This window comes from Mesoplodon bidens, assembly GCF_964165515.1.
Source record: "Mesoplodon bidens genome assembly, chromosome: 7".
Lineage (NCBI taxonomy): Eukaryota > Metazoa > Chordata > Mammalia > Artiodactyla > Ziphiidae > Mesoplodon > Mesoplodon bidens.
In genome coordinates, this window is record NC_138164.1 from 83,652,322 (window position 1) to 83,675,753 (window position 23,432).

The 23,432-nt window shown below is 34.7% G+C and overlaps 1 protein-coding gene across 1 annotated transcript in view; it reads left to right on the forward strand.

Annotated features, from left to right (window-relative positions):
• LUZP2 (leucine zipper protein 2) overlaps positions 1 to 23,432 on the forward strand; it is a gene marked incomplete at both ends in the record, with an annotated part of 467,601 nt that overhangs the window by 250,743 nt on the left and 193,426 nt on the right. The gene's annotated exons all lie outside the window — the stretch shown is intronic.

Sequence of the window (23,432 nt, forward strand, 5' to 3'; positions counted from 1 at the left end):
AGTACTAATGGAGAGGAACTATAAGGTTAAAACTTGAGTATATAATCCCTACTTTAACATATATTTGATAATGTTAGTAGTTCATACATCTCCAGGTCATTTTCCCTTCTAATTATATTTTGCTTGGGCAATGTTAAAAATTTTATTTTTATTTTATAAATGTATTTGTCTACCAAATGACATCACAGGCACTGAAGAAGAGAGCTAGTCAGAAATGGACCTTATGTTAGGAAAAGTCAATCTAGAATGAAAAATTTATGTGAGGTAATCTTAGAGTGATGTAGGTTCAAAATAAATAAGCTGTAACCGCTTTCCTTACAGGCTTTAAAATGTAAGGATCCTATAAAATGCTGTATGCTTTTTCCTCCTTTTGACTTTTTGTCTACCCTGTCACATAACTACTTTATTTTCTAAAATTTCTCCATCACATTTGTATTTCCACCTTTTTATTTCTTTTTTTTCCTTGAATGAAATTAGTTATTTAGAACTATTAAACCATGATTAATTAAAGATACATCTTCTTTTATCAATCCCACTAAGGTGGATTTTAAATCCCAAATCAACTGCTTTAGCCATTTCTAGTCTCCTTTATTCCCCTTCCTTCCTCCCTCCCTCCCTCCCTCCCTTCCTTCCTCCAATTTTTTGAGACATTTCAAATACAGATGAGCTACATTATTTCTATATCATTTCCACCTTGATGCCCAGGTTAAAAAATAGACTATACAAATGCCTTGGTATCAAGATTCAGCATTTGTACTCTGATTATGACATTAAAATGGTTTATCAAATGTGAAAAATGATGTAAAGAAAAAAGGAACACAAGAAAAGTTTTGTCTTCTTTATGATTCTATTGTATTTTCATTTCTTTCTAATGATTTTTTCTTCTGAGTCTTCTTAAGAAAGTCTAATGAGATGGACTTGATAATGTTTTCCCTGAGGCCTAAATCTTGGATTTACTGTTTATGGTGGAAAATGTCAGTAAACTAGAGTTACCGAAATACTGGTTGTACTAGATAATTTCTTGTTCTCTGGGGTCAGAGAGGGCCCGATTACTCAAGTCTATAACTTTCCGTGGATCATTTAAGACAAAGGGAATGTTTAAAACAATGTTAAAGCCAGTATTAAAATAGGAAAAGTACATTTAGACGTGTACACACACATCCATGCACACACGCACACACAAACAACAACAACGTGAACCCCGTTGTATAAGAATGAGAGGATTATGGGCTAATTTATATCTCTGTGTATGTATTATCAGTTAACTTTTCATCTTACATAATTTTTTAAAAATCTAGAATTTAAGGAGGAAGCTCTTTTAAAACCAAACTATAAATTATTCATATCAGGTACCTATGAGGATTAACAAAATATTTTATTTCCTTCCATGGGATCATTTTTTAAGTTTAATATTAATTTTCTAAGTGTATAGGCTTGAATAATTAAAAAAGCAATACAAGTAGTAATGGCTGCCAAATGTAAGCTTTGTAATTAAATTTGCTACTATTTACTTTCATCATATTGAAAATCTGCAAGATGATACTTGATAACCAGAAAAGTCTGACTTCTCTAACAAAACCTAATGGTGAACATATATTGTCAACTGAATGCTTTTAAGTTGACTCCTTTTTATTAATTCATTGAAATTTTAGATTCGTTATTTTGACAAATAATCAGTATGTAGAGGTTAAACAAAATACTTGGCCCATACTCTGCACAGTAAAATTATATGGACACTACCTGAAAGATTTTTGTTCAGGAGTAATAAAATAAAAAGGCAAATTGACTAAACAAAATACAGAGAGGTGAGGGAGATCATACAGGTATAAAGGGATTTCTGGGAGAAGATCAAAATCTCCTGAATGACTTCTGAGTGAGGATATTGGGGAAGTCCCAATTTAAGAAGGGACTTTTGAAAAGTTATTAAAGAATGATCGGTATTTTTTTCATATGTGAAGGTAAATATCGTAAAAGGCACTTTTATGTTAGCAGCTAGGCATCTAGTTTTTAAGATTTACCTCGTCCCTTGGAGGGAGAAAATATTTAGATTTTATTTTTAGGCAAATGCTGTGTAGGGCGGAAAGCATTTTGATTTTTCCATCCAGGCAGTCATATCTGGAATGGAATACATGGGACCCCGTTATTCAAAGACTGTGTTCATAACTGGGAAAGAACATCGGAGAATATTTGGAGAATATGGATAGCAAAGTGAGAATGCAAGAGAAAATGAAATAGGAGATTGATTTTTTTAAAACCAAGAAAGTTAAGAGTGAGACTGAAAAGAGTATAGCTATGAGTTAATCACAGTATTTCAAGCTCCTTTATTTTATCTGTCTCGATGGGTATCTATGTCTTCACATGGACATCCCATTTAACCTGTGTCTGGGATTGCTTTTACTCACAGAAGCTTTACTGAGATTTAGGGGGTCTCCAAATTTCAGGTCTAGGCCTTCTGCTTTTCTGCTTATATTCTCTTTCATGGAACATGCAAGTCAAATCTATTCTGCCACAGTGTGTATTTCTTTGTACCAAATCACCGTATTAGCAATTAATAAATGATGGAATGATGTCAGTAAAGTTTGAAAAATTGTGTTGGTTTATATATAATTTTCCCCAACATGTTGAGGTTTGAAGCAATCAGGGGAAAGCCTTGTCAAATTTTATAGAAAATTTTTATCATACAAAGACAAAAGAAAATATGTAAAAGGACCTCCCTTTAGTGCATGTAGTGGTGTTTTAGTGCCTTCAAAACATTTAAAAAAATGTTTCTTACTGCACCAAGATATCTGACTAAACTGTGAATATAGAAGACTCTAAAGCATTCCCCCGTATTAAAATAAGAGATTAGTGAAAAATATGTATCAGAAATTAATTCTGATGATAATCTACTTTATTAGAAGTCAATTCCCTGTAGGGTCTACATCTCAAAAGAGAAGACAGTAAATTCTAAGTGTAAGACTGTGCAAAGGATTGAGTATGATTTGGGGGATAAATGCTAGAAAATATTAAACTGTGGTTGTATTTTTATTACTATTGTCATTATTTTGTTAGTATTATGATCACAAAATTACACAGTAAGTGGTCTTCCTCAATCACAATTTTCTCATACATCCTGTATTTTTAGTGTACACATTTGCAGAATATGAGATTTCTCACAATGCAAAAATTGATTTATAGTAGCTATCTCACCATTTTTTTAGTAACTTCCTAATCTGTCTCTAATTCTGATGTTTCTTATGTAATCTGTTTTATGCATTCAATTACTTATTTTGCATTTTGTATTTGGATATTGTATGGTTACAACAAATGTAAAAAGTTATACTGGAAAGCAAAACAAAGAAACAAAAACACTTAGCCTTTCTTCTCTGACTTCCATAACTGCATCATCATATGATATAGACAATCTTATTGACTCCAAAGCTTAGAATTCTCTTTGACTTTGCATTTTTAAAACACACTCTCTCTATTGTCATTTCTAATTTTCTTTAATTTTATCCACTGTTTCCCCCAGGATAAAATAAGTTTCTCTATAGTGGTTCCAGATATAAGAAAGGGATAAGTAGGGTAATACATAGATGCTGAAATATTAGATAAATTAAGCATTGAGACAAACATCTCTGATTAGTTTGAAACTCCTTAATGAAATGTGAGAGTTTGATAACGTTCAGGACTTTTCAAAGGAGTACATAGCTACAAATACTTGAATTAGATTAGTATTAAAACATAGTCTATATTAAATTAGTGAATACATAGAGATAACAAAGGGAAGGGAAGAAAAATGAAAGGAAGAGAGAGAGGGAAAAAGAAAGGAAGAAAGGAAGGAAGGGAGGAAGGAAAGAAAGAAGAAAATGAAGGAAGGGAGGGAAGGAGGAAGGAAGTAAAGAAGGAAGGAAGGAAGGAAAGAGGGAAGGAAGGAAGAGAAGGAGGAAGACAGGCAAGTTGGGGAAGTACCCCCACCCCAAATCTCTTCTGTGGTGGTTTGTTTTAATTCAGATTCTTATGATTGATTATTTTCCCGAGACTCATTCAAGATAGTTCGAGGTAAGGAAAAAATAAGAAATCACATTTCTAAAATGGTAATAATAAAGTCAGGAACCATAAAAGTGGGCCTTTCTCTGCCAGTGATAGAAATCAGAAATTTCTCAAAACTACTCTCCATAGCAGGTTTTCCCTCTCACTATTTCATGGCTCCATTTTCCTTTCTTTCTAGTCTCTCAATTACTTAGCTCATCTATTTTTCGCATGGCTCGTATAGTTTAATCCAACTTTGAAATACTAATCTGCCTTCTCTATCTCCTACTAATAACCAATTTAATCTTCTTTAATGTTTTGTTTTATTGCTGTTGTTATAAGTGCCTGGGGGGAAAGTCTTGCTACAGGTCATGTCACTGGCCAATCTGTGGGTTTCCAAAGGGTTCCAAATAATCATTGACACATATCCAGGTATATGAGGAATAAAACATGGGTTTTTAGGGGCAATGTGCCAGTTGTGACAAAAAGCAACCTCTGATAAGAAAATGACTTATTAAGCCATTTAGAGGACTCAACAAAATGTTAGGAGAGGTGCATACGCATTTTGTAGGCTGAGCTTAGGAACAACTCCACAAACAAACCCCAGAGCTGTTTGTCTCAAGGCAGGGCTACCTCTGCCAAGACCAGGAAGCTGCCAGCCACCTTTATGTTCCCATCACAGGGAGCTCCGGTATCACATAGCCATATCCCTTGTGCATCAGACCATGGATAACATCTAGCCTGTTTTCCCATATAAGTAATTGCTGTATCTGCATTTTGCAGGGATCATATCTGATTAGCAAAGTCTAAGTCACATCTGTCCTAGAGCTGCAATGCACTTTAGAAACAGAGAGGATTTGTTTTATTTTAATTTGTTTGCTTTCATTTTTCCTTGGGAATACGGGTTTAACACTGTGAAAAACTTTCACATCGTGGAAACAGTGTTCCAAAATTTGGTAGCTAGTGTATTAACAACTTTTCTTAAAAAAAAAAAAAAAAAAAAGGTTATGTCATCACTGAAGGGTTCTGAGTGGTTGAGAGACATGCTCTAACACTGATAGAGTATCCAGTTGTGCATGTGTGTATATTACAATATCTTGTGTGTATACATGGCCTCTTGCCTATCCTTTAACATGTGATTTTAGCTTTGCTTTTGTATGAACTATTTCCTCAACTAGATGCTGACTCTTCAAAGTTAGAATCCTACCTTTACTAAAATATTATAATTCAGAATTTTTTACACACAAAAAAAACACAGGGCCGGGACTCTGTGTACAGTGAAGATAAATGAAAACCATATTAAATCCGTTCTTAGCACCAGTGACTTCAATAAATTAAATAAACATTGGACACTGTGTCCAAATTTGGAGATTGAAGCCGGTTTCCCTAATTTGCTATTCTCTACGATAGGTATAGTTAGAGACCCAGCAAGATATCAGAGAATCTCTGACCATCTGGAAATTATTAAGATGACAGAAAAAAAGTATAGGTGCATATGTGTATTTTTCAAAGGTGAGGATGTAGATTCTCAGGGAGAGTCCATGACAAACAAAAAAAATAATAAAGTCAATAACCTATGATCTAGAGAAAACTTTAGTAAATTTTAAGAAGAAAACCCATTTTCGTTCAATTCTTGTGGCTGTAAATCTCTGTAAAATAAATTATTCCATCTTCTTGCCTCAATAAGGACACTCAAGTGAAGATGATGGGATATTTCATAATGTGAAAGAGTGCTCCAGGGCCATCATTCTGAAATGGTGCCTGCAGATGAACCTTTGTGAGAGTTTGAGTTGAATATGTACTGAGTCCAGGACATGCTTGAGATGTTTTCAGATAATTCCATCACAAATTTCTTACTTTATTCCTGCTGGTTTACCTTTTTAAATGATTATTTCTGAGAAATTTTGGCCAACTGGTTATTTTGGTTAATTGTATATCCATTATCTAAAGTTTATTATAACCCATTTGTACTAGGTCCTAGGGCTAGTGTAATAAAGTAACACAAGCTGGGTGGCTTAAAACAATAAAAGTGTACTCTCTCACCATTCTGAAGGACAGAAGTCTAAAATCAAAGAAATGTCATAGGACCATGCTCCCTCTGAAGGTTCTAGAGAATAATCCTGCTTTGCCTCTTCCTACTTTCTAATGCCTCCTGGCAATCTTTGACATTCTTTGGCTTGTCAAGAATCTCTGCTTTGTCTTCCTGTGGCCTTCTCTATGTATCTCTTTGTTTTCTACTCTTCATTATGGACACCTCTTATGGGATTTAGGACCCACCCTAATCCAGTATAACCTGATTTTAACTTAATTACATGTGCAAAAAACACTTTTTATTAATAGGGGCACAACTTAAGGTTCCAGGTAGACGTGAATTTTAGGGTGATACTATTCAAATGCCATTTTGTATATTCCAGGTAAACAGCTTAGGCAATTTTTTTTTAAACAGGCAAAGAGAGAACATTTTATTAGGTATAAGTCTTAGCCAATGTTTCAATGGGGAAAGAGGAAAGACTTTTATTAGATATAAACTGTCTATGGAAGTAGTTTAATACTGCTTATTTAGATGCATATATAAGGTTTGTTTATATATTTATTTGTAATAAACATATAACTTAATTCCCCAAATTATCTCAACATTTTGCTAGTTCCTGAGATATATAAATATTATAAATATCAATGAACACAAAATGATCTCTGATCATGAAGGATGTAAGGAACAGAATTTAATATTGTATAACAAGTAACATATTTTGCCATATAATATGTTATGATACAATAATAATTACACAATTTGCACAAAATATCTATAATAAAAACAGGTTGAAATAAGCATTTTACAATAACCTATTGTAAAGGGGCCGATGAAGGCAATAACCTACTCAGGTGTGGTGGCCACTGAATTTGTCATTGAAGGGGTGGTTTTTGAAAGGAATGAAGTGATTAGAACTTATGGCTATTTATTCATAATCAAGAAAGCAAACATAAAAAAAGTAAATACTTCAAAAGTTTCCTTGTAGGTGAAAAGATTGTTAAATGTTTATTGCTGTGAAGAAAGTAGTTAATTTTGATGATTATAGCTGAATCCAATTTCAGGCCAGTTGACTTGCAAAGAGTAAGTAATGCTGTAAGTATGTGTTACAAAAATGGGTTGGAACAGCCAAACAGATTGACACAGCCAAAGAGTAATAAACAGAAGAATAAATCTGAAAATTACCACCATCATATTACAATTACATCAGTAAACTTTCTAGTTTGCAAGGACATAGAATTTTTACTCAGTGTTTCTGAAGTAAACCAGGACTGCTGTCTTATGGGAGATTATGGTCTACCAAAAATCTCATTTTATTTACTGTTACAATCAATTAATTCCACCAAGTGCTAATTTCCTGCTTGAGAATGTTGGATAGATGCTGACTTTGTACACAATTTTAGGAATAGTTTTCAGTTGAAATTGTGTCTTTAGCCCCTGGCTGCATCTGGATCACTATTTCTGTTCTGTGATAGAGGAATGTCTAGTATTCTCTGTCATGCTTTAGGTAAAGGGGAACGTTTGATTTCTTAATTTTGCATCTTCTGTAAACATTATTTTATAAGTTTTAAGCACCTCAGAATATTGTTAATTTAATAAATGAGAAAACAATGTGTGAGAGACATTTAGCATATGTTTAGACAGCTTGTAATAAATGGAAACTATTATCATCATCATAGTTATTATTGTCATTGGGTTCTGAGGTCAAATTTGTTCATCAATAAGCAATACTATGGAAAACTATTTGCTTAAAAATGGTCTTAAACAAACAAACAAATACACTAAAACTCCATATTTCATTTAAATATAAATACCAAGGTAAGACAGGGCTCTCTCTAACTACTGGACAGTCTCATTCCATCTCTCATAATGTCTCTCTCCACATGGCAGAAAAGAAGTCCAAGAACTGTCTGATTAATATTCTACCAGCTTAGAAACAATAGCCAAGTGAGATCATTTTTTCAGGTTACATGAGCAGAAAAATCCCAGGAAAGAGCCTATATTGTTTGGATGCCTGAGTCAATCATCATGGGCAGAGGAGTAGAGCATTTTGGCCAAGTCTGAGTCACATTTCTATCCTTTTGTTAGATGGGAGCAACCCGACTCAAAACTTGGATGAATTTCCCACAGGAAAGAAAGGTTCATTGCAAAAGATTGCCTAGATATTGGACCAATAACATAAAATGTATAAAGAAAACCGTCAAACACTTCTATTACTCCCTCTTAGCCTCACCCATTTTCTAACCCTCAGATCAGAGCATGTAAGTAATATTTTAATCATTTCAAGTCCCAAGTCATGCATGATGTATTTGCATCACCATATCTTTGTTAGTAATGCTCCCTTGCATATAATTTCACCCTCATTCCAAACATACTAAAGATCTTTACTTCTCTCATTTTATATTTATTGCTACATTCAAATTCTTAGTAAAGATGACCTAGGGAAGCTTTAGTCATATAGCATTAGGTAAATGATCTTCTCTGTTTGTAATAGCTTTGTACATTAATTGCCAAAACCTTGAAGCAACCTTCTTTCAGTAGGTTAATAGATAAATAAACTGTGATAATCCAGACAATGGAATATTATTCAACACTAAAAGGAAATGAGCTATCAAGCCATGAAAAGATGTAGAGGAAACTTAAGTGCATATTACTAAATTAAAGAAACCAATTTGAAATGTCTACATGCTGTGTGACTCCAACTATATGACATTCTGGAAAAGACAAAACTATGGAGACAATAAAAAGGCAAGTGGTGTTGGGGGACTTCACTGGCGGTTCAGCAGTTAAGACTCCACACACACAATGCAGGGGGCACAAGTTTGATCCCTGGTTGGGGAACTAAGATCCCGCATGTCACAAGTCATGGCCAAAAAGAAAAAAAAAAAAAAAGCTAAGTGGTTGTCAAAGGATAGAAGAGAGGGAGAGATAAGTAGACAGAACAAAGAAAAATTTTACGCATATGAAACTACTCTGTGTGCTACTATAATTGTGATACATGTCATTATACATTTGTCCAAACTATTAGAATGTACAACACCAAGAGTGAACCTTGTAACAAATGTACCACTCTAGTGGGAGACTTATAATGGGAGAAGCTATGTCTGAGTTGGGGTAGGTGGAATATGGGAAATCTCTGTACTTTCCTCTCAACTTTGCTATTTAACCACTCTAAAAATGAAGTCTATTAAAAATAACACACACACATACAACATGTAGTTCACCCTATTAACAAAATTTTAAGTGTACAGAGTATTATTTACCATATACGTATTTGTTTTTTAAAGATATAAGAACAGAAAAGTTATATTTACTTTTTAAATTATTTTATTTATTTATTTATTTATATTTATTATTGTATCTTTTCTGGAAAATAGTAAGAACTTGATAAATATTTGTTGAGTGAATAATAAATATTGCTTCAACAGGTTATATTTATGTAAGTTGTATGGGATAGGCCACTTCCATAATTAATAGTAATGAGTCCCCAAACTTATGAGAGTTATTCCTTAAACCAACTTGAAATGACTTTGAAAGTCCTAGAGAAGCAGAAAACCTCATATTGTCTAGAAGCTGCTAAAACTTGCAATCCCAAGTTGTTTTCATATGGAGCTGGAAGGCAGGGTATTGTACTTTTGGTTCCTCACATGCTGCAATGAAAGAATAAAAGCATGAAAGAAGAAAACCACAAAAAAATAAGTAAATAAATAAAAGGAAAAAGAAAGGGAAGAAAGAAAGAAGGGAGAGAGGAAGGAAGCATGAGAAAAGTAACTTGACTTGGGCTGATTATTGAGAGAGTGGAGTTTTTACCAGCATCTGGTGATTTTGTCACCTTGGAGAAGTCACTACTTTTATGTGTGTCATTGGTAAAATAAGGGTTTTACATGAAATGATCCCCTTGATTCCTTAAACTCCAAAGTTTATAAATTCTTAATCTGTAGAAACAGTAAATCATAAGCTGTGAGTTAATATCTAAGTACTAAACTCAGGAAAAATTCCAAGAAGATGGTCATTAGTATTTCAAACAAATCCCTAAATAGCTGTAAATTGTGTTTGGATTTACTTAGAGCTTTTTATTCTAGGAGTGTTTAAAAATATTGACCACCAAAATAAGCAGTTCTCTAGTACATGTCATAAATAAATGTAAAATGCATAGTTATCAGACCATCAAGCAAGAATTTTTTTAAAAAATGTTTTCATCATTTAACCTATATTTTTAGCGGTAAAATATAACTTTAAAGAAAGTTGGTTTAGAAAATCATTATTTTAAGGTTTATTTCTAGTGAGTGTACAAGTTCACAGAATGTTGGAAATATTTTGAATCAATTTCTTATGCAATTATAAACTATTTTTCCCCCTCAGAGGTGTAGAAAAGACCAGTGCTTAGAAGGACAAAAATAGGTGTCATGGTACTAAAAAAGTTAGTGGTACTAAAACACACCAGCTTCAAGTCATATCTTTGAAACTTACTATCTGTGATACTTAGATGTTATCATCATATAAATAGAAACACTCACATCCACTCCCACAGTTGTTATGATGGTCCAAGGAGATAATAGTTATGAGAACAGCTATAATTGTGTCCCTCCTTGTTCTTCCTAATAAATGTTATCTCTTAATATATGGCTTTCACAAATTAAACATTACTCACGGTATATTTTTTAATGAGTTGTTACATGGAAAATACACATAGTAGGCTGAAAAATGGCCCAAAGATAGCAGGTCCCAGTTCCTGGAACCTGTACCTATTTTACCTTATAAGGAAAAAATGTCTTTGCGTATGTAATTAAGGATTTTGAGATACTGAAATTATCCTGAATTATCCTCGTGGACCCTAAATGAAATCACAGTTGTCCTTATTTGACAAACACGGAGAGGAGGAGGCAGTACAAAGACAGAGCAGGGAGATATTTGAATATGCTGGCCTTAAAGATGGTAAAGATGTAGCCACAAGCCAATGGATGCCTACAGCCATGAGTTGACTGGAAGGGACAAGGAACAAGTTCTCTCCTAGGGCCTCTGGAGAGAGCTCAGCCCTGCTGAAATCAGGATTTCAGCCTGTTGACTTCTGACTTTTGGCTCCCAGAACTGATAGACAATGAATTTCTCATGTTTTAAGTCACCCAATTTCTGGTAATTACTTACAGTGGCCTCAGAAAACTAAGACGGTAGGAATTGGATGAGGCAAGTTTCCAGGTTATTATTAGCAATAATTTCTTAAGTGTATCATATGATGGCAGATTCCATTTTCTCCTATTAATTTTGAAACTGAACTGAAGCTCTAGCAAGAATTACATTCACCCACATGATCCATTTTATAGGTGATGGTTAAATAGTCATCTGTTTTATCTTAAACCATTATTTATTACACACTTTGGTTCTGGGCACTGTACTCAGCAGGGAGGAAATAAAATCAGTAAGATTTTCCAAGCCTTGATTTTTCCAAATTTTAGTCTTGTATGGGAAAGACTTCTCAAAACACAATAAAATGGTGTAATAGTAATAAAACCTGTACAGTCATACCTTGGAGTTACTGCATGTTCTGTTCCAGAACACTGCAATAAAGTGAATTTCACAATAGAGTCACATGAAATTTTTGGTTTCCCAGTGTATATAAAAATTATATCTATTAACTGTGCAATAGACTTACAGCTAAAAAAGAACAATGTACACACCTTAATTTTAAAATGCTGTATTGCTAAAAAGTACTAAAAACATCATCTCGGCCTTCAGCGGGGTATAATCTTTTTTGCTGGTGGAAGTTCTTGCCTCGATGTTGATGGCTGCTGACTGATCGTGGTGATGGTTGTTGAAGGCTGAAATACCTGTGGCAGTTTCTTAAAATAAGACCACAATGATGTTTGCCACATTGATTGACTCTTCCTTTCATGAACGACTTCTCTGTAAATGCAATGCTGTTTGATAGCATTTTACCCACAGTATAACTTCTTTCAAAATTGGAGTCATTCCCCTCAAAGCCTGCTGCTGATTTATTAATGATGTTTATGTAATACTCTAAATCCTTTGTTGTCATTTCAATAATCTTCATAGCACATTCATCAGGAGTAGTTTCCATCTCAAGAAACCACTTTCTTTGTCATCCATGAGAAGCAACTCTTCATGCACTAAAGTTTATCATGGGATTGTAGCAATGCAATCATACCTCCATGCTCCACTTCTAATTCTAGTTCTCCTAGCTATTCCACCACATCTGCAGTTACTTCCTCCACTGAAAGCTTGAACTGCTCAAAGTCATTCATGAGGATTGGAATCAGCTTCTTCCAAAGTCCTGTTAATGTTAATATTTTGAGCTTTTCCTGTGAATCACAAATGTTCTTAATAGCATCTAGAATGCCGAATTCTTTCCAGAAGATTTCCAATTGACTTTGCCACAATCCTTCACAGCTTCCTCCCAGAGGGGCAGGTCCCGTCCCTATTCTTTCGTCTCTGTTTATTCTTTTGCCCTACCCAGTTATATGGGGAGTTTCTTGCCTTTTGGGAGGTCTGAGGCCTTCTGCCAGCGTTCAGTAGGTGTTCTATAGGAGTTGTTCCACATGTAGATGTATTTCTGATGTATATGTGGGGAGGAAGGTGATCTCCACGTCTTACTCTTCCGCCATCTTGAAGGTCTCTCTCAACTGCGTTAAACATTCTTGACATGTTAATTTAACTGTTACAACAATTTTGTGGAATACATGTCATTGTTATTATAATGATGATGATTATTATTATTTAATAAATGAGGCTTAGAATGTGGTCCAGGGTAACACAGCTAATGAAAGAGATGTTCTGGGATGAGTCTATATTGTTTCACAAAGGAGAATGAAAAAATGCTACTTTGGATGTTTGTATATCCCATACTAGACTATTATTACCCGAATCCTGGGTTATACACAAAATTTTCTTAACTCTATTATTTTTTAAATGTAAGAAAGGGTGTGATCTAATGAAAAGAGCCTAGGAAGAATACCTAGTTCTGCCATTTAATAACTGTCCCAAGTTTGGAAAATGACTTAACTTCTCTGAGCCTGTTTACTAATTTACAAAATGGGTTTAATAACATTTACTCCAAATTGTATTTGTAAGTGCTAAATTAAATAATGTATACAAGTGTCTAGCAATGTCTCAGTAAGTGACATTATAATAGGATGTATAAAAATCTTTTCCTACAAGTATTCAAGGTGAATTGGAAGGATTTATGAGGAATGAGTATTTCTTAATCACTGAGTATTTGAAACCATCAAGAGGTTGGAGAAAAATAGTGAGATATTGAAGCACACACAAGGCAGGTGCGAAAGAAGAGACAAAGAAGCAGGGCAAGTATTTGCAAAGTGAGGAGGCCGTGGGTACACAGGCTATTCAGAGAAAGGCTAAATTTCTAATTAGTCCCCCAAAGATAGGAAGGTTTTAGGGAGCACCTCCTGACTTCATACTCTTTCCTTTGTGAACATCTCTTGGTTTTGTTCTCAGAAAGAATTAGCTCAGAAAATATTTATTAAGTGACCCACATAGGCCAGGCACAGTGATAAAAGGGACTTGAGACTTGTAGTCTGAAGATGTCAGAAAACATCTCTGGATGTTATCTTAATCTTTGAAAATTAGAGCCAAAGTGGTCGTGGAGATTTTCTAGCCCACCATTTTCTAAACTGTGTGTCTTAGTCTGGATTTTTCCTGAAATGGACCCTGAGACAAAAATCCAAAACTAAGTATTTTAGAAAGAAACAGTGGCAGGAGGTGGAGAAGTAAGACAAAGAAGGGAAGGTAGACAATTAAAAGTGATGGAATGTAATCATCTTAGAGAAAGTTTTGGAGCACATTGTAAAACTTCTCTTGGATACTGGCTGAGGCTAATTCCAGAGATTTCAATTCCATGATATTCATCTCTTGCAACATAAGCAAGAAAAGGGTGCCTTGTCAGAAAGCCCCCCAGCAAAGAAATACAGGTAGTAGGATTCAGATGGTGGATTGACTTGCATGGAAAGGCCTGGATGAGAAGATACAGATAGGCTGATATTATGATCTGTAAACATGAGTTACATTGATACTAATTTATAAAGAGTATTTAACGGTCAAAAATCTTTGAGAAAAAGCTGGTTATACTCCAAGACTTTTATTTTTCTATCATTTGTGTTTGTGTAGCTTCAGCATAGGAACATTCAGTGATATGCTGGAGCTGGCTCTTATCAGTTGATGAGAGCTGATTGTTAAATATGCAGGATTTTTTGAGTCAGTTATTAAGCTGTTGGTAGCTTGAAATGGGGTATTGTGGAAATATTGACACCACAGAAATTGGCAAATGTCAGAAATCGGCCTTCATCACACCCAGATGTGTTTATCAGCACGTCACCAAAATCACGCAGATTATCTCAAACTATTTAGACAATCAACACTTAAATTACTGGAACATTGTATGGGATCAGTGTACTGTGTGGAATTCACTGACCAAATCCAATTGCTGCTTTTTACAAATGAGGATATGTTGATATGACTTGTTCATTAAAAACAAAATTTCCATTGTACATAAAAAGAGGTAAAGTCATGTGGATCCAAATTATGTAGTCAGAAGATATTTATAACCCTGTTGACAACGTTCTTATGGTTTTTCTTTTTTTTAATCAATTTAAATTACCCTAGTAGTTTTTATTTCTTTAGCTTTGTTTCCTGAAACAAGACTTTGGAATATAGCAGAAGTTGCCCAAGACAAATTTTATTAAAAAGCCTTAGTCCTCTCCTCAGAAGGGTCTCTCTGATAAGGTAGGCTCCTTATACAGTATTCTATGGAATCACATATGAGTTGTTTGAAGGCTAGGGATGGGCTTAATAATAAAACAATAAAAATTAAACAGACATTTCATTGATAGTTTTATTAAACATATTGTAGTGTAAACAGACTGACTTACTACCCTTCAAAGAGCACAGACCAAAAAGAGGAGAGAGGTGATCTGGATACTTCACACCAAGTCACTCCTTGGTTATAGCCCATTAAGATGTCCAGGTCATTGACATTGACAGGAGATGATGGAGCCCAGTGGTTACAGGGTTTACTCTGAAAAATGGAGCTGAGGTCAGAAGGGAAATAAAAACACTGTCATTAAATAGAATCCAAGTCACTCCTTAATTATTTTGAAGTGTGAGTTTGCAGGAAGCTTATGCTTTGCATTGTCAAATTTGTAGGTTAGTTGTGAAACAGAACTTCATATACAAGCAATAGAAATGAAAACAATAATGGATCTTTTGAATTCTCTTAGATTTTATAAAGCACTTTCACTTATGTGATCACCACCAATTGTAAATTAAAAAGTTAACCATGGAAACAGATGATACAGGTACTATTGTCATGTCCTCAAACCCAACTAGTTCAAATAATTTGGGGGACGTTTAGACAGTATAAATACCAATAATGTTTAGCTCATGCCTTTGTGAAGGTCACTAACATGTTATCTTGTATTTATTTAAGCTTCTAACTAATTTGCAGTGTACTCAGTTCTAAAGGTTGGCAAATTCCAATACTCACATAACCTTTCCTGTAGATATTACCTGATAAAATAAGGCTTAGAAAATTTAATTCTTTCTCTGCCAATCTATAGAATGGAAGAAGAAGGTTTCAAACCCAACTTCTGACTCCAGAAGCCCAATGTCACATTCTCTAGTGTAGATAAGCCTTAGGATGCGAAGCTAAAAAAAACTAATACATTGATTTAATTAAAATTCTTATATAGAATTACTCTATAGTGTAGGAATAAACCTGTCTGCAATGTAAAATTTAACTGTGTTTACTTATAAGATGTCCTCTACCACTCAACAGGAATTTGAATATCTACAATCCTTAACCCGTGATATATTTAACAGCCACATGTAACAAGTCTTGGGTATCAATTCTAAAATTAAGAAAAAGATTTTCGGGCCTCCCTGGTGGCGCAGTGGTTGAGAGTCCGCCTGCCGATGCAGGGGATACGGGTTCGTGCCCCGGTCTGGGGGGATCCCATGTGCCGCGGAGCGGCTGGGCCCGTGAGCCATGGCCTCTGGGCCTGCGCGTCCGGAGCCTGTGCTCCGCAACGGGAGGGGCCACAACAGTGAGAGGCCCGCATACCGCAAAAAGAAAAAAAAAAAAAAAAAAAAAAAAAAAGAAAAAGATTTTCTGTTTAAATTCCATATGTGTGTATTTCAATATAGAGTAATCAATTATATAAAATAACAGCTATAATATAGCCAACTACATATAAGAACATATACTTTTTCAGTTAGCATTCAGTGTCATGCTCTACATTTAAGGAGTCCCTCTATTTGAAAAATATGCTGAGAAAGGTCTACACAAAAAGAAATAGTTTTACATGGGATCCTCCTTATTATTAAAAAAAAGAAAAGCATCTCCACAATCAATATTTGGAAAACATACATATAAGTTAAAAAATATAAGGGTGCAGAACCAGATCTGTATAGAAATTTCCATCAATAAAATTAAAGAAACAAAATGAACCCTGACATACTGAGTTATAGAAATGACCACTGAACAAACTGCCAATGGGCTAGAGAACTAAAAGATGACTTTACTCATGATTTTCTTTATGAAGTTTTCCTAGAGATACTATTTAATTTAGAATTACTCTGGCTTAAAGTAGAGATGAGATATTGTTTTAGTGATTTATAGTCATTTCATTTTATTTTGGCAAACAGGTGACATCAGTCCTTTCGGAAAGAGAAAATACAAATCCTTAATCTATTACCTGGTCATTAGCAAGTTTTCGTATTAAGAAAGGGTGGCATGGTTTAGATGGCAGAACAAAAGTTTGATATCAAAGAGAGCTGTGTTTCCATGTGAGCTCTATCACTTATTAAATGTATGATTCTAAAGTTGTTTCAAATCATTTTTTGACAAAATGCAAAATAACACCAAACAAATAAATGAGTGAATAAATTTTTAAAATGCATGTTGCCTTGGAAAATTTTATAAACCTCAAGCTCTTCTAATGTGGAGTCAGAAGGGGATAATCTTAACTTGCGGAATTGCTAAGGAAGCAAACTAGCAACTGGTTGACATGTCACAGGTGATCAGTGAGTTGATTTTCTTTTCCAGCTGTTCACTCTTTCAGCATCCCATTCCTGTTCCCATTTCAGCATCTCACCTGAACCTGCCACCTCACATTCCAAGGACACATTTTCTTCCCTCATCATTTTCCCTTAATTTGTGAATATTTAAGTGTGTGGAAGAAATAGACAGCATAAGAATAGTACAGTCAATGCTTAAGGTAGATAGGGAATGAATAATAGAGGAGGAACATGTGAGAATTAGCGTTCTTAAAATGAGGGGTTTAAATAACTTTTTTTCTTTATTTTCCTCTGTGAGAAGGGACAAAATATAAATTTTTAAATTTTCCTCATGTGTGTCTTTTTATGTGTGTGTGTATGTGTGTGTTTGTCACTGTGAAGTAGTTGGATTTGCTCAGGTGACCACTATATAAAACTGAATTATAATAACATAATACAAGAGTGAAAATGAGAACTTGACTCACTATTTTAAGTATTGTTTCTTTTTACGTTCTTTACAGTGAGGAAAATAGCTATTAAATGCTGCAAAAGCACAGTGAAGTCCACACAAATTGTTTTCCCCACTAAAGTACTGAGTGCCAGCATTTAAACTGCATATAATTGCAGAGGGACAGCTAGTTTACACGGGGTTGTGTTCTGGGTCATTGACAATCCTATTTTTCTGTTAACTTATTTTTGCTTATTATGAAGTTACTGGTATCCATTTGGTTGTAGATTTCAGAATTGGGACCTATATTTGTAAACCTCAGGAAGTCAAAGGAGAAAATTAATTAGCACACATACATACATACACACACACAACACAGATAAATTTTATTTGTAGATTTATCTAAATTTCTGTGCATTTTTCCTGAGTGGTAGTTAGCATATTAGTAAAGCCATATGACATTGCCATTTTTGTAGGTTAAAAATAACTTAAAATTTCATATGATTCAACCAAAGAGATAAAATAGACACAGTTGTTTTAAGGATGTACATCAAGATATGAGTCATTCTTTGTGTATGGAATTCCATAAAACCTGGTTAATATAATTTGAATTTTTTTGAGCCATTTCATTTTATTATAAAACTGGTGCTTCTTCATTTAGTTCAACAAATATTATTCCATGACTACCATGTGCCTGACTTACAAAACACTATTTAACAGAATAGCCAATATACTTGCTCTCATGAAGTCCGTACTCCATAGGTTTTGCTTCTTTTATTGAATGCTAATTAAGACACTAATCAACCTTTAATATCTAATAGACCTCTCAACTGTAGCATATCCACAACTCACTTCTTGATTCCTTTTAGGACAGACTTGTCATCTTCACAGTCTTAGCCAACTTAATCCTTTCTGTTATTTAACCAAAAATCATGGAGCCATCTTTGTTGTTTCTCTTTTATGTGTACCCCATAGTCTGTCATTCTGGAAATCTTGTTGGGTCTACCTTTACAATATACTCAGTATGCAGCCTTTTATTCTTCCCTTGTATGGCACTCCACTGTGGCCCAAGCCACCATCATGTCCTTCTAGAATTAGGTAAGATCATCCATAGGGAGTGAGTGTAGATAAAAAAGAGAAGGGATCCAAGGGGGTACTTCAAGTTTTTAAGGTCAGGCAATGCAGAGACTTGCCAGGAAAACCGAGAAGGAAGAGCCAGAACCATGGGAAGAATTTCGAGCGAGCATGAGAACCTGAAAAACAACAGGAAACCCACCAAGCAACAAAGAAAAAGGTGATTCAAGGAAAAGAAAGCTATCATTTGCCATTTCTCCCCAGGACTTATTAATTACTTCACTGGGAAAGTGGGCTACGGTGTTTTATCAGAGTTGCTTACCAGCCTATAATAAAGAGTATGACAGAGCTGTCCTTATAACTTCATTTAGTGGTAGAAATTTGTAAAATATATTTTCATATTATTTTATTGGGATGGATTGCAAGATGATGTTTGATGTAAAAAGATGATGGTATATTATATAGTGAACATTTCTCTCTACATTTCTATGGATATTTCATTGATGTTGAATATCACCTTGAAATTCTTATTTATTGAGTCCACAGGTCAGTGGAAAAGCTTACAAAGAATTAAGAAAAAAAAAACTGCCTGTCTTAAAAAAGCCATCTTCAATTTCCCTTCTGCTCCTGAGTTCATTGTTTACTAGTAACTAAAGACTCCCAAGCCACATGAAATATCAATAACAATTTGCCAGTTGCTCTTACACATAATGGGCTGATTCCAGAGAGTGAGCTATTATTTTCCAGCTCCCCAGATGAGTCAACTAATCTCTCTTTACCCTTTAAAGATAGGGGTATGTTTTTCCATGGCACAGCTTACAGGGCTAATGTAAATATTGGTGAGATAACATCTGCAAAGCAATTTGAATGTCACACAAGGAAAGGTAAAATTAGATTCTTCCTGTGGGTTTGCATGGATTAGGGATGAAGGTAACTTTTTTTCAGGTAGCAAAAGGGAACAAAATGATATATTTTTGCCTAATGAAAAGATTAAGGAATGGGTCATGCATTCTCAGAGAAATATCTAGTGAATAGATGGTACTTTCACTAGGCATATGCATATCTTAAAGATGCACATGAAATCCTGAATTGCAGTGAACCTAAACATCTGGAATTTGGAAAACAACTTTCATCCTTTTTGTTGTGGTTTGTAGTATACATTACACCATGTTACCTAGGAGTCTTTTCCTTCTTTTCTATCCACAGTCAGTCCCTCTCCAAATCTTATCTACTCTTTCTTGGCATTTTGCTAATCACCTATTGCCACACTGATGCCGTTTTATTTCAGCCTGACTAGTCTTTCATGTTGGCTAATGTTGTCATCTCCCATCTGATCTCCTGACCTATAGTCTTGTATTTCTTTACTCCATCCTCAGTATGCATGGCATACACAGTCCTCCTTGCCTGGTCGCTGTTTTCTTTATCCCAGTCCTATGCCTGTCACTCCAGAAATAGAGCCTTTGCTCCCACATGCTGAATTACTCAGTGCTGTTTTGCATGTCTGGCTTTTGAATGGTTATCATCTGAGACACCTCTTCTTCCTTCTACAGGTGGGACAGCAAAGTATAGTAGACAGGAGCAAAGGTTTGGGCTTGTGTTCAAATACAGCTTCCCACTACATGACTTTGGCAAAGTTCTGAATTTTTCTATGGCTTTACAGTTTGTCGCCTATAAAATTGAGACAATAATAGCACCCACCCCAGTGGCTGTCATGAGGATTAAGTGAGATAATTAGTCTTTGTAAAGCATTTAACACAGTGTTCAGCAGCTAGCAAGCAATTGGTAACACTATTATTATTATATTTTGCCCAATTCCAATTTATACATCATGTGAATCAAAATTTGCTTCTTTTCTGTGAAACTTTTCAAACATCTATATTCCCCTAACTTGAGGAGAATTAATTACTCCCTCTTTTGCCATAATCTTCTACATTGTAGATAATACTAATGATTAAAATTATTTGTTTATGTATCTGTCTAGTTCATTGGACTGTGAAAACATTTATTTATCCAACCTTGTTTCTAGGTCTAGAGCCTCACACATAAGAGGTAATTCATAAATATGTATTGAAGGGCTGAATGGCAAGTGAGATCAAGTGGTTTCTATCATAAAAGCCGAGAGAGATAAGAGAGGAGTCCTCTTCTTCATTCCTGGAGAATATGTATGTGGTCCTCAAAGGCATCATGGAAAAAATGGACTTCTTTCTGACACATGTGGAGATTCTCTTTTCTTGTGTTGTGAAATTAATTTTCTGTGGAGAGCAGCTCTTTTCCTTTCAGTTTATCCCTGGAGAAACTCCTCCCCTTCTTCCAACTTATTTTTTCATTAACCCACAGAGCTAAAATAGTTTCTTCAGTACATTGTCCCATGTAGCTTATGGTAGTTTCAGCTTATGTTTGCTCAAGAGGAAATATTTAGATTCTAGTATGTTGAGAATTTCTCAGCATTATTCAGGAATCAGTATGAGAACCAAATCAATGATTATTTTTTAAGCTGCGTTTCCTGAACCATATTGATTTCTTAGCTTGAGATGAGAGTAGGAGACAGTATCTTTGTTATTTAAACAGTGGAAAATGTATTTGATTCTCTACAATTAAACCCCTCACACAATTTTTTAATAAAAGACATACCAATGGGTCTATAACATTATTTCTATAAATTAATTGCAAAATGCTGTTACTGCAAGTTTAAGTAAAAGAATTTCAAATCAATCACTCATCTATTTTTAATTCTTACACTCAGTATTGTTTTTACTGTTTCTATAAATATTTTCTCTATTGACTTTGATGCATGCTGAAAGAAATTGCAAAAAATATATCTCAGATTACAACCAGAAGTTTTAATCAAGAGTTTAGCTTTAGGCATTTTGAAGAATAGTAAATTAGACTTCCTAAGACATTAATACTTGCCTTCTGTGACGAGTTTTAAACAGTCATCAGTAATCAGTTTTATCTGATTCAATAATGTAACTCTCCAAGCATTGGGAACATTTGAATAAGAGTTGAGGGTAGACTGTATCCAGAAGTTTCTTGCTTCTTTCTGATCACCCTTTAGTATCTTAAAATAGCAACGTTTCTCAAAGTAAAGACAGAAGAGTTTGTTTTCATCTGCCAGACCCCTCAGCCTCCACTTAGCTCAGTGAACCATCCTCCTGGAGCGCTGACATAGCTCTTCATCATGAATTTTCAAAAGAATAAAGCTTTGTGTATTATTAAAATAACTTGTCAAAATGTCCTTCATAAAAACATGGTAGTGATGCTCAGTTTCCATCTCAGATAGAACAGTTAGAGCCACAGGGTAAAGTCCAGATGTACGTAAATTTTTAATAGCTAAATGCAGTATAATGGATTATGTGCCAGGTGGGAATGCAGAGGTCTCTAACTCAGGGGTGAGGTTGGTTTGTTTTGCTACATCTCCCTCCTCTTCTCCTTTTATTTCTAATAAAAGTGTTATGAGTTTTATGAGCCCAGTACTTCCATTTACAAATAAAGTGATTGGACCATGTCAGCTCTAAAATATTTTATCTTCTCAACTCTAACATTTTTATCTCTCTGTTAGTGACATCAGTGAGGTAAAAATTTAGTTTCCAGCAGTGAATGGTGGGATTAAGTGGAAGTGAGTGCTTTTAAGCTCCTTAGAGCATGATTAAGATTTAAAACAATATAGTCATGGTAAATCAGGACAAGAACTTGTAAAATGTAGTGGCACTTAAAGTATTTTTATTTTTTATACTGGAGAAATAGGTTGATCTCATTTAATAATACTAATAAGTATACACACACACACACACGCACACACACACATGCTGTTAATATATTCCCACAAAATATGACAATATAGCAAAAATCTTGCCCCAATCAAAGATTAATTTTAAAAAATGATGCTATGAAATCAAACATCTGGATTCAGAGTTTACTTCATCATTCAGTAATTTGGTAAGCAGTGTGTTAAGCGCTTTACAAACATTAATGATCTCCCTTACTTCTCATGACAACCATAGTAGTAAGTACTCTTACTATTTTAACTTTGCAGGATGACAGGTGACAGTGCAGGCCATGTAACTGAGATAGTTTCTGATAAAGAAAAGTTTGCTTTTCTTCCATGGTGGTATATTTAAAACTTTTTTTTAGTATTTTATAACAATTATATTAATATTTAAGCTAAAACTAAGAAAGAAAGAACTGATTTTTTAACATCCTATCATATGCTTTAAGACAAATCCATGCCCTCAGGGATTACATTTAGAAAGATAAATTCTTACCAAATCACTTGAGAACAATACAGCATGGTGGTTATGTGCTATAAAGTCAGACCTCTGGATTCAGATTTGATCATTTGGTAATTTGGTAAGTAATAATATTCCCTTGATGATCATTTTCATTATCTGACTTATATATATATATTTTTTTTGCGGTACGCGGGCCTCTCACTGCTGTGGCCTCTCCCGTTGCGGAGCACAGGCTCCGGACGCACAGGCTCAGCGGCCATGGCTCACGGGCCCAGCTGCTCCGCGGCATGTGGGATCTTCCCGGACCGGGGCACGAACCCGTGTCCCCTGCATCGGCAGGCGGACTCCCAACCACTGCGCCACCAGGGAAGCCCGACTTATATTTTAATGTCACATATTTTGTAATAAGCAATAGATTAATGTTGTCATTAATAATAATAAACTTTAAGATTCATCAAATTGTAATAACTAAGACAGAAATAACTTTAAAACTTGGATTTCAGATTCTAACTCTGCCACTTATACCTATGTAACTAGGGATATATGTGAAGGCATATAATATCCCTAATTTATAAATGAGAAGCAATCTGAGAGAGGTTAAATAGGGCAATAAAAA